Source organism: Schistocerca piceifrons, chromosome 7, assembly GCF_021461385.2.
Source record: "Schistocerca piceifrons isolate TAMUIC-IGC-003096 chromosome 7, iqSchPice1.1, whole genome shotgun sequence".
Classification (NCBI taxonomy): Eukaryota; Metazoa; Arthropoda; class Insecta; order Orthoptera; family Acrididae; genus Schistocerca; species Schistocerca piceifrons.
Window position 1 is genome coordinate 170,258,664 of NC_060144.1, and position 21,870 is coordinate 170,280,533.

Below are 21,870 nucleotides of genomic sequence, written 5' to 3' on the forward strand. Positions count from 1 at the left end.
GGCGAGGTATTCGTCTTCATGGACAACAGTTCTCGCCCCCATCGTGCACATCTTGTGAATGACTTCCTTCAGGATAACGACATCGCTCGACTTGAGTGGCCAGCATGTTCTCCAGACATGAATCCTACCGAAATGCCTGGGATAGATTAAAAGGGGCTGTTTATGGTCGACGTGACCCATCAACCGCTCTCAGGGGTCTACACCGAATCGCCGTTGAGGAGTGGGGCAATCTAGACTAGCAGTGGCTTGATGAACTTGTGGATAGTATGCCACGACGAATACATGCATGCATCAATGGAAGAGGACGTGTCACTGGGTATTAGAGGTACCGGTGTGTACAGCAATCCTGAGCACCACCTATCAAGGTCTCGCTGTATGGTGGTACAACATGCAAAGCATGGTTATCATGAGCAATAAAAAATGCAAGTGTCACTTAGTTGGTATTTATAATTACAAAACTAACCTAGTGAATTAACCCTGAGAGCAGAACACAAACTTTTCATATTCATTAATTACTCACGATATTCAAGGATAACGCGATCTGACTGCTTAAAAATGATGATCTGACTTCAAATAAATAATACAAAAGAATGGCCTTGAATTAGAAGAAATCGTAACAATAACCCATACATTTCATAAGTCACTTACCTCACAAAAATCTTCAGTACCCGAACTACAGCACTACCACAAGCACCAATACTGGCAGCTAAATAAAAGATTCTAGCTACTAAAGGCTCTAAGTACTAATAGGCATGTGGTTAGCGAAGGAAGGATTTTGTTGCAGAGCAAACAACGTATTTATCTGAAGAACGTGACAACCAGATCAAAAATTATATAATCATCAGTAATAAATCTCAATGACGGATTACATTCAGACTGTCCGCTCGCGCTAATACTACAAACCTCCACACTGCTAACTATTAGCCTCTAACCTCCATCACTGCTGACTACTCACTCCTAACTTCCATCACTGCTGGCTGTTCACCTCCAACTGCAAGACTGACTAGCCACAGACAGTCTCTTACAGAGTGCGCACAATGCAGCACATACAAACACATAAATAACCTACTTACAAGAGGTTCTGGGTGGCCACTCGAAAGCTGCAGGCAAATGGACAGAACCACGCCCAGACCATTTAAACGTGTTCTCGAACGGCAACAGAGTTGTGGGCTGGTGCTCCATTCTACTGGAACCATATTTGACCGAGCAGCCCCGAACTTGCAGATGCGGAATAAACCAATCACGTAGCATTGTGAGATATGCAACGTGATCTACAGCACAGTCGAGAAAATATGGACCTTCCAAGTGGACAACAAGCGGTGCAGCTCAGATCATGACATGTGGTGCGTTGTGTTCAACTTCTTCATAAAAATGTGTGTTTTCGTAAGTCGAGAGCTAAATATTTCTCGCTTTTGCACTGCGATATGTTGCGCATTCGTCTGAGAAAATCATTTTCCCCCTTGAAGGAAGAGTTATGAAAACATCTAACACTCGCCCACAAGATTGATGACGTTTCTGCATGTCTTTATTACTCATTTCGTTTACAAACGAAGGTTTAAATGTCTTTGACTGAAAATCATTCTTCATATGATTTACTAAAGTCTAGTAAGGAACTCCAGATTCCTGTGTAACCGTTTACGGATGGACTTCTTTGGCTAACTTTCGCTAGATGCTGCAGCCTCCACAAATGTCTCGAGTCGTCCTGAGCGGCACTATCTTTTATGTAACCAGTTACAGAGAGCCTCTTTTCTCACGATAAAATTATTGGTTTTGATCGGGAAGGTTTCTGAAAAATTACAATGAAATCATGCTGAATATCTCCCATTGAGTTTCTGTGTGGGTTTGTTCGTGAGCACACATGCTCATTATAATTCATTCCTCCATTGTGTAAGTGGACACATCAGCCTCAATTTAGGCATTCAGGGTGGGCGAGAAGTACTCGCACCCCTGTAACTCCAGATTATTATCAAATGCGGGTTGGTAGCTACGTTATTTTTTATCAGTTGTTGGAATCAATTGTTAAAGTCATGTTTACATGGTTTCGCTTCGTAGTCGAGTTTTTAACTTGTAGTCATGGCAGATGTGAGCGGTCGTAGTTACGTTTTTGCGGGGGGCTTAGTGACAGATGTGTGGGTGCACGAACGACAACACACTTGGCTGAGCATTCACTGAGAAATTCTATACTTCTGGATTGAGAAAACCGAGCTTTTGCTTTTGGCAGTGTTAAGACAGGCCGCGGAGCATGGAAGGAAGAAGACACGATAAAATAGATGTGCTTGAGATTCTTCTTCGATTGAGCAATCTGCTATGAAGCTGACATGTAAACGTGCTTAGGAACTCCGTATACCGGGAAAAATAATGTGAGATCAAATGAAGAAAGATCATAAGGTCAGACCTTTTCGACTGACATTCGTTAACGAGATATCGGACACAGACCAGAATGAGCATTTTTCAGCATGCCTTGGTTTGTTAACTCAATTTCCAAATGCAATCAACCGTGCCAGGGTTATGTTTTCAGATGAATGTATCATTTATCGCAGCTCACGTGCTAGAAATATTGTCGTTTGGGCTAGAGATATTTCTCATTACATAGAAGAATTAGAAAGGAACACGCCTCATGTAGTGATATTGGCAGCGAAGATTTCTCAACATCTGCTTGGACCATACCTTTTGGAGGGATTGTAAATAGCGCAAATTATTTACGTATGTTCCAATCATTGTTAATACTTCAGCTTGAGAAAAGAAGCCTCGCAGAACGAATATAACTACATCAAGACGCTGCAGCTCCTCGCTACGCTCTTTCATTGCACGACTTTCTAAGTGATGACTTTACAGTATAGTGGATAGGTCGTGGTTCATCAGAAACACCAATTCCCTTGAAATGGCAACCACGGTATCCTGATCTCACAACAGCTGAAATTCGTTCTGGGGAGTCATTAAGGCATGGTACCTGCACGTCATTGTGCTATAAACGAGGAACTGTGCAACGTTGTTGAGAATAGATTCCGCATTTTAATTCCGAACATGCCCAAAAATATTTCAAGAAGAACATGAGGGAGTATAAAAATGTGTTTGCAGCGTGATGGGGTACATACCGATATGCTGGTCACTTAACACTTTGCTGATCGGCGACACCACTGTGGTGTCGTGCGCGAAATAACGGTCAACGGCCGGAGACACCACAGTGATGTCGTGAGCATAGCATCACACAGTGGCCGGCGACAGTACTTAGTATCTTTTACGTTCTATTGGTGTTTTGTTTAGGTAACAATAAGTTACACACGTCAACAAGTGTTTTGTTTTTATAAGTACTTGTGCACTTTCATCAGGCTGACGAAAGAGGCGATACGATTATTTACGTTGAATGCGTGGACGTCTTGTCTGACGTTCTGGATGACTTGGCCAATTGGGAGGAAGACATTGCATATAAAAAAAATGAAAGTGAAGCAGAATCGTCGGAAGATAGTGAAATACGGCTAAGAAGAATTCGGCGAACAGCCCGGTTTCCATCTAATTCGGATCAATCAGACGAAGAAGGCAGACTATGATTTACTGAGGACCAATAATAAATTTGAAGGATCTCCAGGTCCACACATATTTCTCAAAGATACACAGAGCGTCGTGGATATCGTAGAACTATATTTTGGGGACGATCTATTTGCATAAATTACCAACGAAACCAACAAGTATTACAGTCAAAATTGCAATAGAAGGAAACTGGATTTTTAAAAATGCCAAATTTGTCGACGTTACGGGACCCGATGTTAGAAAATGGTTGATAGACACACGGATATTTCGCAAAAAGATGTCCCCCAACCGAGTCAGATAAATATTATCGTTTTTACATTTTCCCGACAGCAAAAATAAACCGGATAATGGCGGCCGGCTTTTAAAAGTGGAATTCGTAATTGATTAGCTTTCCAAAAAGTTTAAAGAAACGTTTAACCTAAGTCATAACATCTCAACTGATGAAGGAATGGTACCGTGACGTGGGCAGTTAAATTTTAAAGTTTACAATCCGTCGAAAATCACCAAATATGGAATATTCATTCGGATGCTGTGTGGTTCAAGTACGGGATACATTTCCTCATTCAACATATATTCTCGGGCTGGACAACCTTTAGCAAAAACATTGATGGAACTTTTGACACCTTCTTATGGAAAGTGGCATCCCCTCTACATGGATAATGATTATAAAAGTGTAGAACTTGCAAAGAAGTTACTTGAAAAGAAAATTCGAGTTTATGGAACGATACGACAAAATAAAGGATTTCCGGAAAAATTAAAGCTTATCATCAACGGAAAGGTGACAAGCGGCCGGTGACAAGCCAAGTAATCCGAATTAGCGCTACCGGCGCCAAGCGAATAAATCTGTACTAGACTTGCGGACGGTAAAGTGTTAACATGTAACTAAGTATTTGTGTTAAAACAAATCAAATCGGTTAGCATTCGATACTACAGGGTACAGTAACTTTTTGTCCACATTATGTATCACCACCTACAACAAAAATTAAAAATTCATTAACAAGTATGTCATGTATAATAATAATAATAATTATTATTATACATTGTGGGTAATGGGACTTTGCAGTCATCCTGTAGATACTGAAATACGAAATGATGGCTAAATTAAATGTCTCTAGCTGTTAATATCCAGAGTGTAAATGCTACCGTTCTTCACTTTATATTGGTCGTTGGTGATTAGTGTCCTGTTTTTAAATGTCCTCCTCAATAGTAATCGGAAGCCAACGGAAACTGTAAACCGAAAAATAAGCGTCGAGTCTTGCGGCAATGCTCAGGAAAACTGGAGCTGCCGCTCAGTGTTAAGTTCAGTATCTCCACGCATTTCACGGTTTCGTACCAATTCATGCAGCAAGTATTTACTTTTCGTACGGTATTTTACTTGCTTCGTAAAAAAAAGGGGGGGGGGCATTTGCCATGCAAAATTATCTCCTGTGAATATCAAAATCTTGCGTCGTGGTTCTAACTACACAGTGTTTTGTCCTGTGTGTGGTGACTGCTAGCGCCATAAAACCATAACGCAGCGTTCATAGGCTGTGCTCGTTATCTCGGCGTCTCTTACGTTTCCTCTGCCGTAAACTCTTGCTCACAGATGGAAGAGAACGATACTGAGGACCGACGACGAATTGTCTGCAGACGCTCGTTCGCTCGTGCTAGCTTCCATTCGCTCCGGTGTAAACCGAGCTTAAGAGATTGAGGTGCGCGCAGCAGACGGGACCACGCATGCGCGAGCGCGCCCATATGAAGCGGGCTGCACGGCGCGGCGCGTCAGTCGCTTCGCGGTCGCCGAAGAGGTTCGAGCGTCGTGGGCCGCGCGCCGCTGTCGGCATCCACGCACGACTCGCTCCGCCGAGACCGAGGTAGGAGCGCCGTCCTTACCTCACTGCTGATTGTGCCAGAAAGTGACTGCACTGCCGAAACAGATTCGCTGAGAAATCAGTACCCCTTCCCCGACTGATCCTTCTTATTCGTCCCTCCATATCACATTAACAATCACACAATTTTCTCCTGAGAGCCACATATTTTCTCGGTGGCATTTGGATGACAAGACGTGTATTTCATTAATTCCTCGGTCATATCTTAATATAGCGACCTGGACAATGGAGATATATTCATAAAACCATCAACTGTATTTTTAACCCATTATAGCTGCAACTCTGCCAACACCTGCGTTTAATAGATTAATAAATAGCAATGAAAACTACTTTCACTACATAAGTTTAGTTTTACGCCCTTGAGAAAAAAATTGCAACACATCAGGTGATGATAATCACCTCTCAGATTTCAGCTGAGTAACAGAATGTAACATTACAACGACGAATATCTCAACACACAACTGAAGACCAACCGTATCATGAATCTACGAAAATATTGTGTATTTTGAACAAAAGTAGTTGAAATATTTTCGATATAGCGTGCATTTTATTCAAATCACAGTTTTGTTTACGTTTGCCGAAGATTGCAGCGCCTCTGATGTGGCAAACCTGGTAGAATTTTGGTGCATCTGCATTTGCACATGTTTTTCCGATTGCTCTCCACGCCATTTTTGTCATAGATCAGTTTGAAAAATAATTTGCGGATCTGTTATTTACACTTCTATTGACCTACCATATAAGCTTCTAGAATTTTTTTTAAATACTTTGAAAAATTGTCTCCGTTACGATTAAAGAGCGTCAATAATTTTATGTTAACACTATACGTCGTTATTGTCCAACGTAGTTTGACATGAATGGTGAAAATTCTCGCACCTCCCCGTGTGGAAATGTAAATGTGTTGGAATTACTTGGCACTACATAAGACAGACCAGAGCTCTGAGGCACTGTACGTACTCGTTCGAGTAACAGTAAATATGAGTACAAGTATAGCTTAAACCATGCCAGTATTACATGACGTTTATTTCATGAACTAATGATTTTACAATTAAACGTGTTTTTTAATTGTTATGAGACTCTTGTTGTAACATAATATACTTTGAGGAATAGCTACGAGATCTTTTATTTACACAGACACTACCATATAATATCATTTTCAAACAATTTCACGTTTGATGAAAAGTGTCAGAATCTTATTGTCTTCTTTTTGACGAATGATTTGGAAATTCATAGCTGCCCCACATCTTAACTGGAGACGTTCGTAGGCTATAATTACTATACCATTACTGTTCTCAGGTTCTCTTGAAGGTAGGTTGACATATACACTGAAAATGCACCTATTTGCCGATGTGGAACCGGAGATGAGGTGAAACGACGCGGAACTGTACTAGGCAACACTGTTAGCGGCAACACTGTGGCTACACGAGTAACAAGCTATTAGTTTCTTTAATCGCGTATTGTGTGATAGGAAGTTCCTTCCTCGATACTAAGTGAACACCCTAATCTCAATATTAATCTCTTGTATTCTGAAATCTACAAGTTAACGTTGCTCAGGTTATGTTGTCTATTCACATTTCACCTTATTGCATTCGTAAGAAATATCGCATTCCCTGCCCGCATACTTCGTCTTCACATCAGTATCTGTTTATTGTTATTCCTTTCTGCAACATGAAGTTATGATATGTTCATGAAATTTTTGTTTGTTTGTTTACATATAGATTAATAAAGCTTCGTTTACAAACATTGTATGACTTTAATCATAGACATGTTACTTAACTGGATCCTAAAGCGAAAAATTCAGTATAGACATTTTCCTGCATTGTTTCTTTTCATGTAACGACACATTATCATACAAGGCAAAGAATCCAGTGAAGAATTGTTGTGAAAAAGACAATATTCTTAATTTCGATTTGAAACTCTGAGCCTCTCCACAGACGACAAATGCTCTTTGGCTTAATATACTCAGCTACCGATTGCCATACAGAATCTGATACTCAATTTGTTTAACCATGACGGACTTCGCAATATTATCACATCTATCTTCGAAAGTGCATTATGCGCATGATTTGTGTACCTGATAAGTATGTAACATACATCACAGGGATCAATTTACAATGGTAAACTAATGACGTAAGTTGCACATTTTCTTTACACAATGGAATTTTTTATTTATTTATAGGTGGTCTTCAGCCTTCATGAATTCCAAAATAATAATCCATAGCTAAGGTACATCGAAAAGGACATCAGAAAGCAAACTGCATTAGTCCCCTTATTTGCACTGTATAGTGTTAATGTGTACAGGTACGCAATTTTCGAAAATGAATATGGAACGATCTGAATTCACTCCATGGTAAAGTTTAAGAATTAGTTAGCTTCTGTTTGCTGTAAATCCTGTCCTTATTGCTGCGTGATACAGTAAGGTATTCAATAATCCGTGGTGGGGAAAGACGTCTAGTTTTGGCATTTCAGAGTAACTCGAAACCTAGTAGACGAAGACCGCCTTACTAGAGCTATATATATATTAAAATATATAACAATTAAGAGATTGCTTTAGAATAAGTAAATTCACAAAGAATCATTTTAATTTACTCACACAGACCTAATTTGATCAGAAGTCCAGATATCCTCTAAAGCCTTCTTAATTGTAGGAATTCAAAAGCAACAGGAATACCAAGGGATTGGATAATCTCACCTCTACGAATCTGAACCGAAGGTGCTGATTTATTTTGAGTAGTTTAGAGATCACTACAAATGATAAATTTTAATCCCCATCTGGAAGACGACTTCAGCACTAGTACTAAATCATTGCTGTTAATTTCGCTATATTCAGGGATATGAAGGCATTCATTCACGCTTCTAGAAATACATTTTGAACTCTACTCGACGGGACATTCGTGTCCGCAGCCGCAGCACAATGAAAGGTTCTGTGAATAACGGTCCATTCAATTTGGTGGTGGGTATTACAGTAAAGGAGCGTGTCAACGCCCAAACGACCGTCTAATGTATATTTATATTCAGTATGTAATGTATATTTATGCTCAGTCAGCTAAAGAAGAAGCTGCTTTGAAATATATTGTTGATAATACATATAAACTTTGTTACTGCGTCATCGCCTGAATCTTCCTTGTATACGTCGAAAAGATTACAAATTTTGTTACTTCATTGTTTGTGATGTTGGTATTACATTTCCATATACTATAGATGTAGATGTTGTCGGTCATATGATGTGGAAGCGTAAGGAAATATCGTCTTTCTTCCATGATTTCTAATCCCTTTTTTTCTAAAGCAACAGGCAGTATATTACGATAATGTTGTTTATTGAATCACATCAAAGCTTTCTCAAGAGATTATTTAGCGTAATATTTACTTACCAAAATAATTAAGTTACATATAATTTCACTTCTTTGAAGAAGTGTAATACAAAACAGAAATTTGCGACAGTAAAAATTAAGAAAAGAAGAAAGCAAGAAATGTGGAAGCTCGTAAAAAAAGTCTAATTTTTATGTAATAGTCTTTATTACCTTGTTATATATGGAGTACGGGACTCATTGAGAAACAATAGGCATAAGTACCACGCTTTCCAAAGATAAACCGTTACTTTACTTTTTAAGATTGGTAACAACTGTGTACTCGTAAAATTTGCAGTAGTCGAGTTTTTGAGAATTGGTTTCAGCCAAATTTTAAGGAATCGGTCTTACTTTTCTTTGATGTATGCCGTTACTGCCTGCAGAGATACATAGTGTCTCAACTAATTACTTGAAGTAGATTAGATTCTGACATTATCAACATAGAACAAAGTGCCTTACAAACGATTCATTGGCAGCGCCAAAGCTAAGTTGGCTTTTCAAATTTCTCTACAGTCCTTAGTCCTACGGACCTCTGACCATACTATCATCTACATGTAATTTCTAATATTTAGTAGTAATTTCTAATATTTAGTATTTGATTTCAAAAATTTCGTAGAAATTTTTTAATGGTTTACATGTGACCGGCGCAACTTCGTTTTCTCAGCTACCTCGAGTGGTATAACGAATTAACTGTATTGTAATGTACACACTATGTAGCTTCATAATTAACTGAGTTGCAGAAGTGACAGAAGCACTAATTAACCATAAATCACACAGATAATATAGTAGCCAGTTTTGTCATGTTAGATTGTGTAAATTAAGACTGAAGAGCTGAAACGAAAAGTTTCATTTGTATGGTGCTGCATTAGTCACGTAGCACAGAAAACAGAGTGCAACTGTTTTTGCATTACGCAAGTCTCCTGAAATGCGTCTCATAAGTCGCTAAATGTTAAACTAATGACAATTACCACAGTCAATGGCACGCGACTTAGACACACAGTCGGCTTTTAGTCTTGAAGGTGATAATACAGTTGTCACAGTCATGCCATATTGAGTAGCTAGTTCATTATCAGCAGTTACTACTCGACGTTACACAAATGTGCTACACTAATGACATACAGCAACGTGCGAATGCGTTTTAAAATCGCTGATTGTAAACTACCTGCGAAGTGATGACGAACATAAAAGTCATTTATTTTTGTATCGCATCACTACGCATGATCGTGAGTGTACGTATATACACGGATGACTCAAAAAATTATAACCACCATATTAACAACATCTTGGACCGTCTTTGAAACGAATGCAAAATATGTTCAGCATGGTGTGGTTTCGACAAGTTGTTGGTATGTCTCTGGAGGTACGTGGCATGAAACGTATACGCTAAGGTCATGAGATAAGACACATTTGGTGAACAAGACATCAAAGTGACTCCAGTATGAGGTTCGTGAAACAACTATAGCGCTAATCTTGTCCCGCAAAAGGAAAGCCATCTTGCTGGAAGATGCCGTTATTGTCGGGAAAGACATGAAATGAAATATTGACATGGCATTTTTGGCTTAGAGAGCGTATCTTAGATGGTCGGCCGCCTGGTGCAAGTCATTTTGACGCTTCGATGATTTTCTCGTGGATGATGATGAAATGATGATGACGGCAACACATAAACATCCAGCCCCGAGCGCAGAAAATCACCGATCCGGCTGGGAATCGAACCGAGTGCCCAGTGACTGAGAGTCAGCAACGCTAAACAAATGACTACTAGCTGACTGTGAAGACATAAGACCACGTAGGTTGTCCGCAATGACTTTTCCGTGGTACACGCATTTCATGATGCCTTCGACTACCGCTACAAGTTCGATGGAAGAGCAGGTGAATGTCCCCCACAGCAGAACAGCCACAGCGAGCGAGATGACGCAAAGGTTAACACACTGACTCCGTGTTCGGGAGAACGACATTTAAAATCCTCATGTGGGCGTCTAGATTTAGGTGTTCCGTGATTTAACAAAATAACAAATTCGTCGAATTTGCACAGGAGATTGTTTTTATTTAAATAGCGACCGGTTTTGCACGTCTGTAGTCCATTATCAAACCATTCATGTTAGTCCTACCATAACACTATATGTGTCTAGGCAGGCCACATTGCGTGTATGAGTGTCTCAGTGTAAGACATTATTTGTCTGTGAGTGTCCAGTACTGCACCCAGCAAAACGAGCATGATTTAGCTAAATGGCATAAAGCCCTTTGAAGGGGTACGACTGATTTCCTTCCTCATCATTCCATAATATGAACTGTGCTCCATCTGTAATGACCTCGATGTCAACGGGACATTAAACTCTAACCTTCTTTCCTTTTCCATTATACTTCCCCATCCGACCCCACCCCCGCGGCCTCCCTCTACCCTCCGCCACTGTCCCTCCAACCAGAAGCTGCGTCCGTTGTGCGGTGCGTGTTTCAGGCAGCCGTTTGCCCGGATGACAGCGTGTTCTGACACGGTCATCGACCTGGTGTAACAAGAAACGCGACTCGTTCGACTTGACCACTCTTTTCCATTGATCTAAGTCCAATCTCGGTGCTCGCGTGCTCCATGCAATCGTAACTGGCGATGTCATTGCGTCAACGAAGGAACACGTAAGGGGTCCGTCTGCAGCGGAGACCCATTTTCAACAATATGCGCAGAATAGTGTGCGCAGAAGCACTTGAGCCTGCACCAGCCCAGGGCTGTCACAGCAGGCCGGCTCTCCTTCCATATAGATCGGGATTCGTGTCCCTAGGCTCATTGTCATAACGATCTGGCTTTGTCAAAGACGGTTATGTTAGTGGATTTCTCCAATTATGGCCCGTGTTATCACTTAACGATTCCTCTTTCGTCTCTTCCCAGAGTATACATCCATTACCGCGCACAGTGGGCGGACTCGCTTCAAGACTAGCTCGTAATAGAACAATTTATACAAAATCCTACAAAAGTGTACTTTCTTACATTTTTGGGGCCTCTGATTACGGATCCGATGTCGAAATGGCAAAATTTAGATTGAAGGATTCAATACGGTGGATTAAACATTACGAATTTAGCGGATTGAAGTAAAACTTCGGGTATAAGGTATTATGAGATCGCTGATAACGACTTAGACGTCAGAATTACCGTTTTGGATTGTCCAGTCGCTTTTTTAAAAATTATTCATTCGAAACCGTAGTCACCTTCGTCGTTTGCTGCATTATCGCTATTTTATAATGCAAATTATTACTATCACGTTAGTACAGGGTTATTCGAAATATCCTAGACACTTTCAAGCGGTGATAAAAATGTTTTTGTTGAGGTACGGTATTAATTCATTATGTGTACAGAAGCAGGAACTCAAAGATTTTTGTGTGTCATTTTTACAAATATGAATGTGTGAATCCTTTGTCACACGACACACATCCCGCTTCAGTCCAAGTCGGCCCTCACTCGCCCCAAAGTGTCCGCATCGATGCCAGTCACAGGTGCCTGACACGTCCAACAGCACAAAGGCATTCTTTTTTCTTAAACTTCTGTACCCAAGTGTAAACGACGTGCTGGCCGCTGTGGGCGAGCGGTTCTAGGCGCTTCAGTCCGGAACCATGCGGCTGCTACGGCCGCAGGTTCGAATCCTGTCTCGGGAATGGATGTGTGTGATGTCCTTAGGTTAGTTAGGATTGCGTAGTTCTATTTCTAGGGGACTGATGACCTCAGATGTTAAGTCCCATAGTGCTTAGAGGCATTTGAACCACTTTTGTAAATTAAGTGTGTGGTAGGTGAGGCCTTGTTAAGCATGGTCCTAAATTTCCTATGCTCTGCAGTTATGGACTCGCTTTTGCTTGAACTCCATTATGCTCTAGCAGCCATGTTGCTAGGGATCACCGAAAAAAAAAAAAAAGAACCGTACGCGCTCTCGGTCGTTAAGTGAAGGCTATCAGCGCGACTGCGTTGTCCGTGGTGAGAGGTAATACCTGAAATTTGGTATTCTCCGCACACTCTTGATACTGAGTGTCTCGGAATATTGAATTCCCTAACGATTTTCTCATGTGTCCAGCTAAAACTTCCATTCCAAGTTCAAAGCATGTTAGTTTTCATAGTGCGGCCATTATCACTTCGGAAATCAATCCATATGAACCACGCTAGTGACATCTACGCCAATGGACTGCGTCTGTACCTTGTGTTCGCGATACTACCTGCATCTGTACATGTGCATATCGGTGTCCCACGACTTTGTTACCTCAGTGTAAGACATTACAACGGTTAAAATCTAATAAATGTTCCTTATGGATTGCTATCCATGTTATTTCGACCTTAGAACTGGGAAGGATCGCTGGCATATATTAAACAGTCCACACAAACGATATCTGCAAAACGTATTGTTGTCCGATTGCCTGTTTACTGGCAATTGTCACTGCACCGACTTCTGACTGAAGCGCTATCATAGCATTCGACAAATATCCATCAGTGGTATGACGACAAGATGCTGCGGGAGAAAAATGGGAACACGCATCTTTTTCTGTGTCTATTTTGTGCAGGTTTGGAAGCAAATTGGTCCACCTTGTCGTGCAACGTTACCATAGAAACACCAGGCGGCAGGCGCTGAATCTTCTTGTTGCCAGTGATAAGAATGGTTTGGCTCGGAGTCCTCTACATGATCAGCATGCGTGATCTCGCTCTCCGAAACTAGAATAGTTGATAAAAGTTACGCAAAGGATCTAAAAAATGCAGTTAATGAGAAAAACATGTCCCTAACCATGAATTCTAGGTACCGGAATTCCCACAATTTAAAGTTAACTAACTTTCTTTGTTATTTTCATTGAGTTCAGTATGTGCCCATACAGCCATGTTACCATTGGAAGTCAAACAAGACGATACAAGGGTGAGTACCACACAACTACCTAAGAGATTCTCCAACCTGGCCGGAAATCGAAAGCGGGTCTCGTTGTTAGAAATCCACCGCACTGACAACGCAGCTACCGAGACTGACAACTGTGAACTGACTTCGTGAAGGAATTTACTATATACAAATGAAAATCTTCATCCAGGTAAATTCCAATATTTGTTACATATTTTAAATGTGCAACAACAGATGAAGGAAATAAGATTTCTAAAGTGTCACACAACTAAACATCAGAGTGAGACACTAAATTAGGTTACAATAGGCAATATGCAGTTGGGGAAGATAATTTTACAAAGAACGGATCTGAACCATATAAGTTTCCTGGCGTATTAATACAGCACTACACAGCCGCGAAATTACACTAATGAGGCATGATTGTGACTGAAAGAGGAAATAAGATTAAATGCAACAACGGCTGTCGGTATAGTCATGAAAAGCAGCGTGACTTTTACGGAAACAGTAAAAAACATTTAATTCTGTTCCTGCTTAGTTAGACAAAGCAGCTAGGTAATTTCACCACTACTTGCGTGTGTACGCGTAGATTGAGTGTTGCAGATGGATGCCTCGTTTCAGTCAGCTCCGTTGCAGATGGATGCCTCGCTTCAGTCAGCTCCGTGAGGAACTCCGTATCTCCACATCTAATTCTGCCATTACAGAAGTTTGCAAAAGGCCTTCTGCAGTCAGAGTGCAGTCGCTGTGAAGTGTCCTTCTACAGTGCAGCACACTACCAGAATACTGAGACGGAAATGTACGAGGGCATGCGTCTCTGCTTCCTTTGCTTCGAGTCTCCTTCGAAATAACATCGCCAACCAATAATCACAAAATTCAGTTGGCGTTAGCCAATAATGTCATATACCTATGTTGCCAAATTCTCCCACTGTGGACTGTATGATGATCGCTCTCCACTCGTACATTCTCCCGCTCATGGCATTCCGGTAATTATGAGGAAGCAGGCTTAAGTCAGAGCCACGTTTCATGAACTACCAGTCCGCGGTCTGCTCTAGAAATAAGTTCGGATTGTGGTCAGTGACCTACATTTCTTAAGGGGGAAGCCCCCTTTGAACCCGTGAAAAATAGACGACTTTCGTGAATTTTTTCAAGTAAAGTTTGAGCTAATACTACATCTTATAATATAGTTTTATTACTTGCTCTATTGTCCTTAAGAAACAATTTTTCTCCCACATCGAGCACTCCTTGTAACCTCTGCACCAGATGGAAGGACTCCTTAGAGCTGGAACATGTGTTATTGGCAGGAATTCCCGAAGACCTCATGTTGGTCCAGTAACAAAATAATCTTGTATATATAATCTTGTATAAAATAATCTTAACATAAATATATTTTCTATTAGCATACGCAAATGTCACTTTCTTCGCTCGATAAATCGAAAGAAAATGTGCACTAAAAACAGGCTTTTGAAGATATCACAAAACGACTGCGTACACTGATAGAGAGTTCAGCGTACAAGAATAAGAAAATAGAAATGCGGGTAAGCTACTATGAACAGCACAGTGAAAGTATTATTGTAGTGAAGACAGACAAAAAACCCAAACTCTCCGCTCTTGCCCACGTTTATACGCCAACAAGCTCTGTAGATAGTGAAGAGACTCAAGAAACGTGTGATGTGTTAAAAGAAATTACTCACACAGTTAAAGCAGAGGAAAATTTAATTGTAATGAGGAACTGGAGTTCGATAGTACGAATAGGAAGAGAAGGGAAAATCGTAGGTGAATATCGAGTGGGGGATAGGAATGAAAGACGGAGCGGCCTGGTAGCATTTTGCACAAAGGTTAATTTAACCATCGCTAACACTTGGTATAAGAATCATGAAAGAAGTTTGTATAAGTGACAGGGACGTGAAGACACCGGCAAGTTTCAGATTGATTATGTAATGCTAAGACAGAGATTTCGAAACGAGATTTTAAATCGTAAGACATTTTCAGGGGCAGATGTGGACTCTGAACACAATTTATTGGTTTTGAACTGTAAATGAAAACTAAACAAATAGCAGAAAGGTAGGAAATTAAGAAGGTGGGACCTGTGTAAGCTGGAAGAACTAGAGGTTGTGTGAGAATTGGCTGAATAGAACAGGGAAAAGTAATACAGAAAAAGAGGACTCGGTATCTTTGAGGAATGAAATACTGAAGGCAGCAGAGGATCAAGTAGGTAAAAAGACATTGCCTAGTAGAAATCAATGGATAACACAGCACGTATGGCATTTAACAGATGAAAGGAGAGAATATAAAAATGCAACAAATTAAACAGGCGAAAGGGAATACAAACGTGTAAAAAATGGGACCGACAGGAAGTGTAGAATGGCTATGCAGGAATTGCTAGGGACAAATGTGACGATTTAGAAACATATTTCTCTGGAGGAGAAATTACAGAGGCCTTTGCAGAAAAGAGAAGCAACTGTATGAATATCAAGAGCTCCGGTAGCAAAACCAGTCCTCACCGAACCAGGGAAACGTGAAAGATGGAAGGAGTACATAGAGAGTCTGTACAAAGGATATAAACTTGAGAGCAATATTATAGAAAGGGGACGTAGACGAGGATGAGATAGATGTGATACAGTGAAAGAAATTTGACGGAGCACAGAAAGACCTAAGTCGGTACAAAGCACCGGGAGTAGACGACATTCCGTCAGAACTACAGATAGCCTTGGGAAAGCCACCAGTGACAAAACTCTATCGTCTGATCTGCCAGATGTATGAGTCATCCGAAATACCATCAGAGTTCAAGAAAAATGTAATAATTCCAATTCCAAAGAAAGCAGATGCTGACAGGTTTGAAAATTATCGTACTATCAGTTTTATGAGTCACGGCTGCAAAATATGAACAGGAATTCTTCTGGTAGAAGCCTTCCTTGAGGAAGATCAGTTTGGGTGCCGGAGGAACGCAGGAACACGCGAGGGAATACTGACCCTACGACTTGTCTTATAAGATAAGTCAAGGAAAGGCAAACCTACTTTTTTGCATTTATAGACTTAGAGAAAGCTGTGGACAATATTAACTGGAATATTCTGTTTGAAATTCTGAAGATAGCAGGCGTAAAATTCAGAAAGCGTTACGCTCTTTACTACTTGCACACTAACCAGATGGTAGTTATGAGGGTCGAGGGGCGTGAAAGGGAATCAGTGGTTGAGAATGTAGTGAGACAGCGTTGTAGTCCTTCGCCAACGTTATTGAGTCTGTACATTGAGCAACTAGTAAAGAAAACAAAAGTAAAATTTGGGGTAGGAATTAAAGTTGAAGGAGAGGAGATACAAAGTTTGAGGTTGGACGATGACATTGTAATTCTGTCAGAGACAACAAAGGACTCGGAAGAGCAGGTGAACCGAATGGACAGTATCCTGAAATGAAAATATGAGACAAACATCAACAAACGCAAGTGAAGGGTGAATTAAATCAGGTGATGCCGAGAGAATCAGATTAGAAAACGGGACACAAAAGTAGTAAATGAGTTTTGTTATTTGGGAAACAGAATAACTGATGACGGTCTAAGGAGAAAGGATATAAAACGCAGACTGCCAGTGGCAAGGAAAATTTTTCTAAAGGAAAGAAATTTGCTGTCATCGAATATTGACTTAAGTGTAAGGAAGTCTTTTCTGAAACTATTTGCATGGAATGTAGCCGTGTATGGAAGTGAAACATGGATGATAAACGGTTTAGGTTCAAATGGTTCAAATGGCTCTGAGCACTATGGGACTCAACTGCTGAGGTCATTAGTCCCCTGGAACTTAGAACTAGTTATACCTAACTAACCTATGGACATCACAAACATCCATGCCCGAGGCAAGATTCGAACCTGCGACCGTAGCGGTCCTGCGGTTCCAGACTGCAGCGCCTTTAACCGCACGGCCACTTCAGCCGGCAAACAGTTTAGGCAGGAAGAGAATAGAAGCTCTTGAAATGTGGTGCTACAGAAAAATGCTGAAGGTTGGGTGGGTATATCGTGTAATTAATGAGGAGGTGCAGAATAGAATAGGGGAGAAACGTAGTTTGTGGCCTAACCTGACTAGAAAAACTGATCGTTTCCTCAGACACATTCTGAGACATTAAGGGATCATCAGTTTAGTATTAGAGGGAAATTTTGGGGGTAAAATTGTAGAGGGAGACGAAGGGATGAATACAGTTAACTGATTCAGAAGTATGTAAGTTGCAGTACTTATTCGGAGATAAAGTGGCTTGCACAGAATAGAGCAACATATCTCCTACAAATCTGAAATATTCGGTTTCGAGAAAAAAGCATTACACCTTTTTTTTACGTTTCCTGTACTTAAGGTAAACGTACGTCTAGACAGTGATTCCTGAACCATACAGAAATGCTTCCACATCGTCTACTATTTTCTGTGTGGTGATCGTGAACCAACGTGCGTCTTTGGCACTTTCTGTCATCCGTTGCCCTGCTAGCTCGATACGCTTTTCGTCTGTTTTTGTGCAGAAGTTGTAATAGGCTGGTCTGATCTTAAGTTCGCCGGCCGGGGTGGCCAAGCGGTTCTAGGCGCTACAGTCTGGAACCCCGCGACTGCTACGGTCGCAGGTTCGTATCCTGCCTCGGGCATGGATGTGTGTGATGTCCTTAGGTTAGTTAAGTTTATGTAGTTCTAAGTTCTAGGGGACTGATGACCTCAGAAGTTAAGTCCCATAGTGCTCAGAGCCATTTGAACCATTTGCTCTCAAGTTCGAGCACGTTACAATGATGTCTTTCATGCCGTCGTTGAAATTACATGTCCTCTCGCTGTGAACAGTTTTCGGATACATATTTTCACAAATCGTCTCGTATTTCGATTAGGAAGCTTTTGGCTAAGCTGAGATGAACATTACAATGTGGTAGACACCCCAGAGAACATTTTGTGCAATAAGACCCAAGTTGTTGGCTTCACGACAGTGGTAAAGCGAAGCTTTCACTCATACCACCCGCCATCCGCAAACCCATCGGTCATCACACAGTGCCTTTTGCTGATGGCACGTAGCCGGAAGGGACACATTATGAAACAACTATTATTGCGGAAGGCTAGTCGCCGCGGCTTTCATTGTAGAGTATGAGCTGGGTTCCTAAATTTCTCAGAAGACTATTGCGATTGTCAACAGGACGGAAGGACAATGTACTTCCGAATATCAACCGTGGGCGGCGTTGAGCGCGACCACCTTCGGTCGACGCATGGGCGATGGATCGCAGCGATTCGTCGCATTCGATACCGACTGCAATCGGCCGCTCGCCTCGACAATCCACACACTACCTGTTTGCCAAGCAGTCTGAATCAGTATCACGAACGCTACTGTGTCAAGAAGTTCTGCTATGGAAAGTAAACTCTTATGTTTAGTAGCAGCTGCGATAGATTTCCGCATCTCCACGAATACTTGTGTAAAATCGATTTCTAATAAATGAGGGTTATAATATATTAAACTAATCTGGAAGCCCTTTTCTTGGGAATTATAGGTTACTTTACAGATTACATTAAATTTTTCAACAGAACGAAGTGAGTAGTGTACATCTCTCTAGTGTGTTAATACAATTCGTTTTCCGTAGAGCTGTCCTAAATTCCTTTTTTATCCATTGCTCTTATAGTTGGACGACAAGTATTTATGCAATTTGTGTGCAGTTTCGATCTGTGTGTAAAGATGTTGACAACAGCAGCACTGCTGATTGCCATAACTCTTCAGGTGTGAAGTAGCACCTCATGAAGATAACGGCTCACGCTATCGAGCTGCCATGGAAGAACGACGCTGGTATCCGACAGAATACTCGACATCACAAGATGTCAACAGATCGTCGGGAAAGTCTGAAGAAATACATCATATCTTGTTACAAATTGTATGAGGGAGAGGTAGATTATATGCAATGATTATATGAAATTATAAGGGACTTAAATGTAGCTGTATATTAGATTTGCCCCGAAAATTTAAATTAAAATGTTCTAATGACTTACAATACGTAAACCATTCTGTTTAGAAGTTAAAAACTTTAATAATGCGTCAAATTATTTAATAAATAACTCCCAATCACGAGATGGAGCCCATTGTATCTTGACTATTACTATGAAATCCCTCCCAGTTCATCTTCTATAGCACTAGCTCAAAAATGTTAATTACTGCCGAATCGGTGACCTTGCTTTGTATTAATTCTTAATATAAATGGCAACTCCAGCCCCCACTTTAGTTCTCAGGTTAGTTCGTGATCCCTGAGTAAAATTCTTACCCAATGTGGGCAGTTGGGAATGAAACAAATCTATACAATGACGCATAATAACTAGAGAAACGATTCGCAGCCGTTTTGCCGCACGTCGTTGCTATCCACCGAGGCAGCCAAACGGCTAGCACGAATTGCATGCGATCGATCACACGGCCTGGGAGTTCCATACGATCAGCGATCAGCCACCAGTCGCTGCGATTCACCCACACACGTGCGATCTACGAAGCGATCGGTCGCCCACGTGACGGGTCGTTGCGATCCATCGTTGGTGAGCGGGGCCCTTTTCAAGTTGCCTCGGGAGCAGTATCGCATGGAGTGATTGTCACTTCCCTTCGCGTCCTGTTAACAAAGTCTGCTCACATCGTCAACTTATAAGCGAGGTTACGACATTCATGCATCGATTCCCAATTACTAAACTGAAACAAAGATGGATAGTGATAGCTTGACCTACACACTCACTGTCACTTGAATAAACAATTAAGAGTTGATCGACCTGCACATGACTTGCTGTCAAATTTTCACTCTGAACTCTGCGTTATTTACACAGAGTAATATGAGAAACAAGTAATGATGTTGTAGTTCAAATACACAACACCTAAAACAGTTGAACACAAGAGTTCGAGGGTGAGCATTACATATGCTCCTTATGCAACGCTTTTGCTTAATGAACACTGTCTTTGATAAAGGTGAGCTACTCAAGTATACAGTACCATATGACATTGTTCGATTAAATTGAAGAATACGTTTACTTAATTATTTGTCTATCTCCAGTGCTTATAATAGCAGGAAGCGCAAACGTGGCTGAACTGAATTGTTTAATCTTGCATTTTGAATGATTCCACCACAGAAGATATCGGCGTTACCAAGTCAAAGAGGTTGCTGTACGCGACTGCTCAGAATAGGGGGCCGGCCGAGTGGCCGTGCGGTTAAAGGCGCTGCAGTCTGGAACCGCAAGACCGCTACGGTCGCAGGTTCGAATCCTGCCTCGGGCATGGATGTTTGTGATGTCCTTAGGTTAGTTAGGTTTAAGTAGTTCTAAGTTCTAGGGGACTGATGACCTCAGAAGTTGAGTCCCATAGTGCTCAGAGCTATTTTCAGAATAGGGGACTTACCTACTCTCGCCACGTAGGGTCCAGAAAGCGTTTACAGGAAGCGCACGGATCCTACAGGGACACGTCATCTACCACGTGAAAACTGCTGACATCATCTTGGACACGCGCTATTGGCTTCCTGCAAATCGATTTGACTGCTGATTGCCCTATGGACTATTCGTTGCTGTGCTGAGAACGACCTTGCAACTACTGCCGGACTTACTGCTACCATTCGACCACCCTCAAGTTTGCTCGCTCACGCAGCTGCAGCATTTTCATGTTTTTGTGAACTGTAAATTGTTACGTGCCTACTGACTGCGGATTAACAAACCCTAGCACCTTATCGCAGAAACCCAAACAAGTGTGTAGTAACTTTAAGATTTTCTAAAATATCTCAATGTCTAATTAAATTCACATCTATATTCAGATCGAAAGTGTGACGTAATAGTACTGCAGTTGGACGACCTCCACTAGTGAATAGAAATCCAAGATTATCGCTCAAGGCCGGCCGGTGTGGCCGTACGGTTCTAGGCGCGTCAATCTGGAACCGCGTGACCGCTACGGTCGCAGGTTCGAATCCTGCCTCGGGCGTGGATGTGTGTGATGTCCTTAGGTTAGTTAGGTTTAAGTAGTTCTAAGTTCTAGGGGACTGATGACCACAGATGTTGAGTTCCATAGTGCTCAGAGCCATTTGAACCATTTTTTTATCGCTCAAGATTTAGGCAAGTCTTCGACATTCGTCACCATCAGTAAATATAATGTTTTTGTGATAAGTTCCAAGTGCTTCTTTTTAGATGGTTTAGGCACCTGTTTTTATAATGCTTGCACATGTTATTATTGACAAATTTCCCACTAAGGGTATTAATCACAGGTTGTTATGATCTACTTAAATAAAGTTGTTATGTGAAATTTGAAGCTGTCTAACTTACGACGACGATTTTGTGTGGTAT

The 21,870-nt window shown here is 41.2% G+C and overlaps 1 protein-coding gene across 3 annotated transcripts in view; it reads left to right on the forward strand.

Annotated features, from left to right (window-relative positions):
- The first annotated feature begins 5,301 nt into the window (after positions 1-5,301).
- LOC124805010 overlaps positions 5,302-21,870 on the forward strand; it is a 1,149,888-nt gene continuing 1,133,319 nt past the window's right edge. For 2 of the 3 annotated variants that reach the window (XM_047265410.1, XM_047265412.1), the window contains exon 1: positions 5,302-5,381. The gene's annotated coding sequence lies outside the window, so the exon portion shown is untranslated. The remainder of the gene's footprint in view (positions 5,382-21,870) is intronic. The other variant, XM_047265411.1, reaches the window with a different exon arrangement.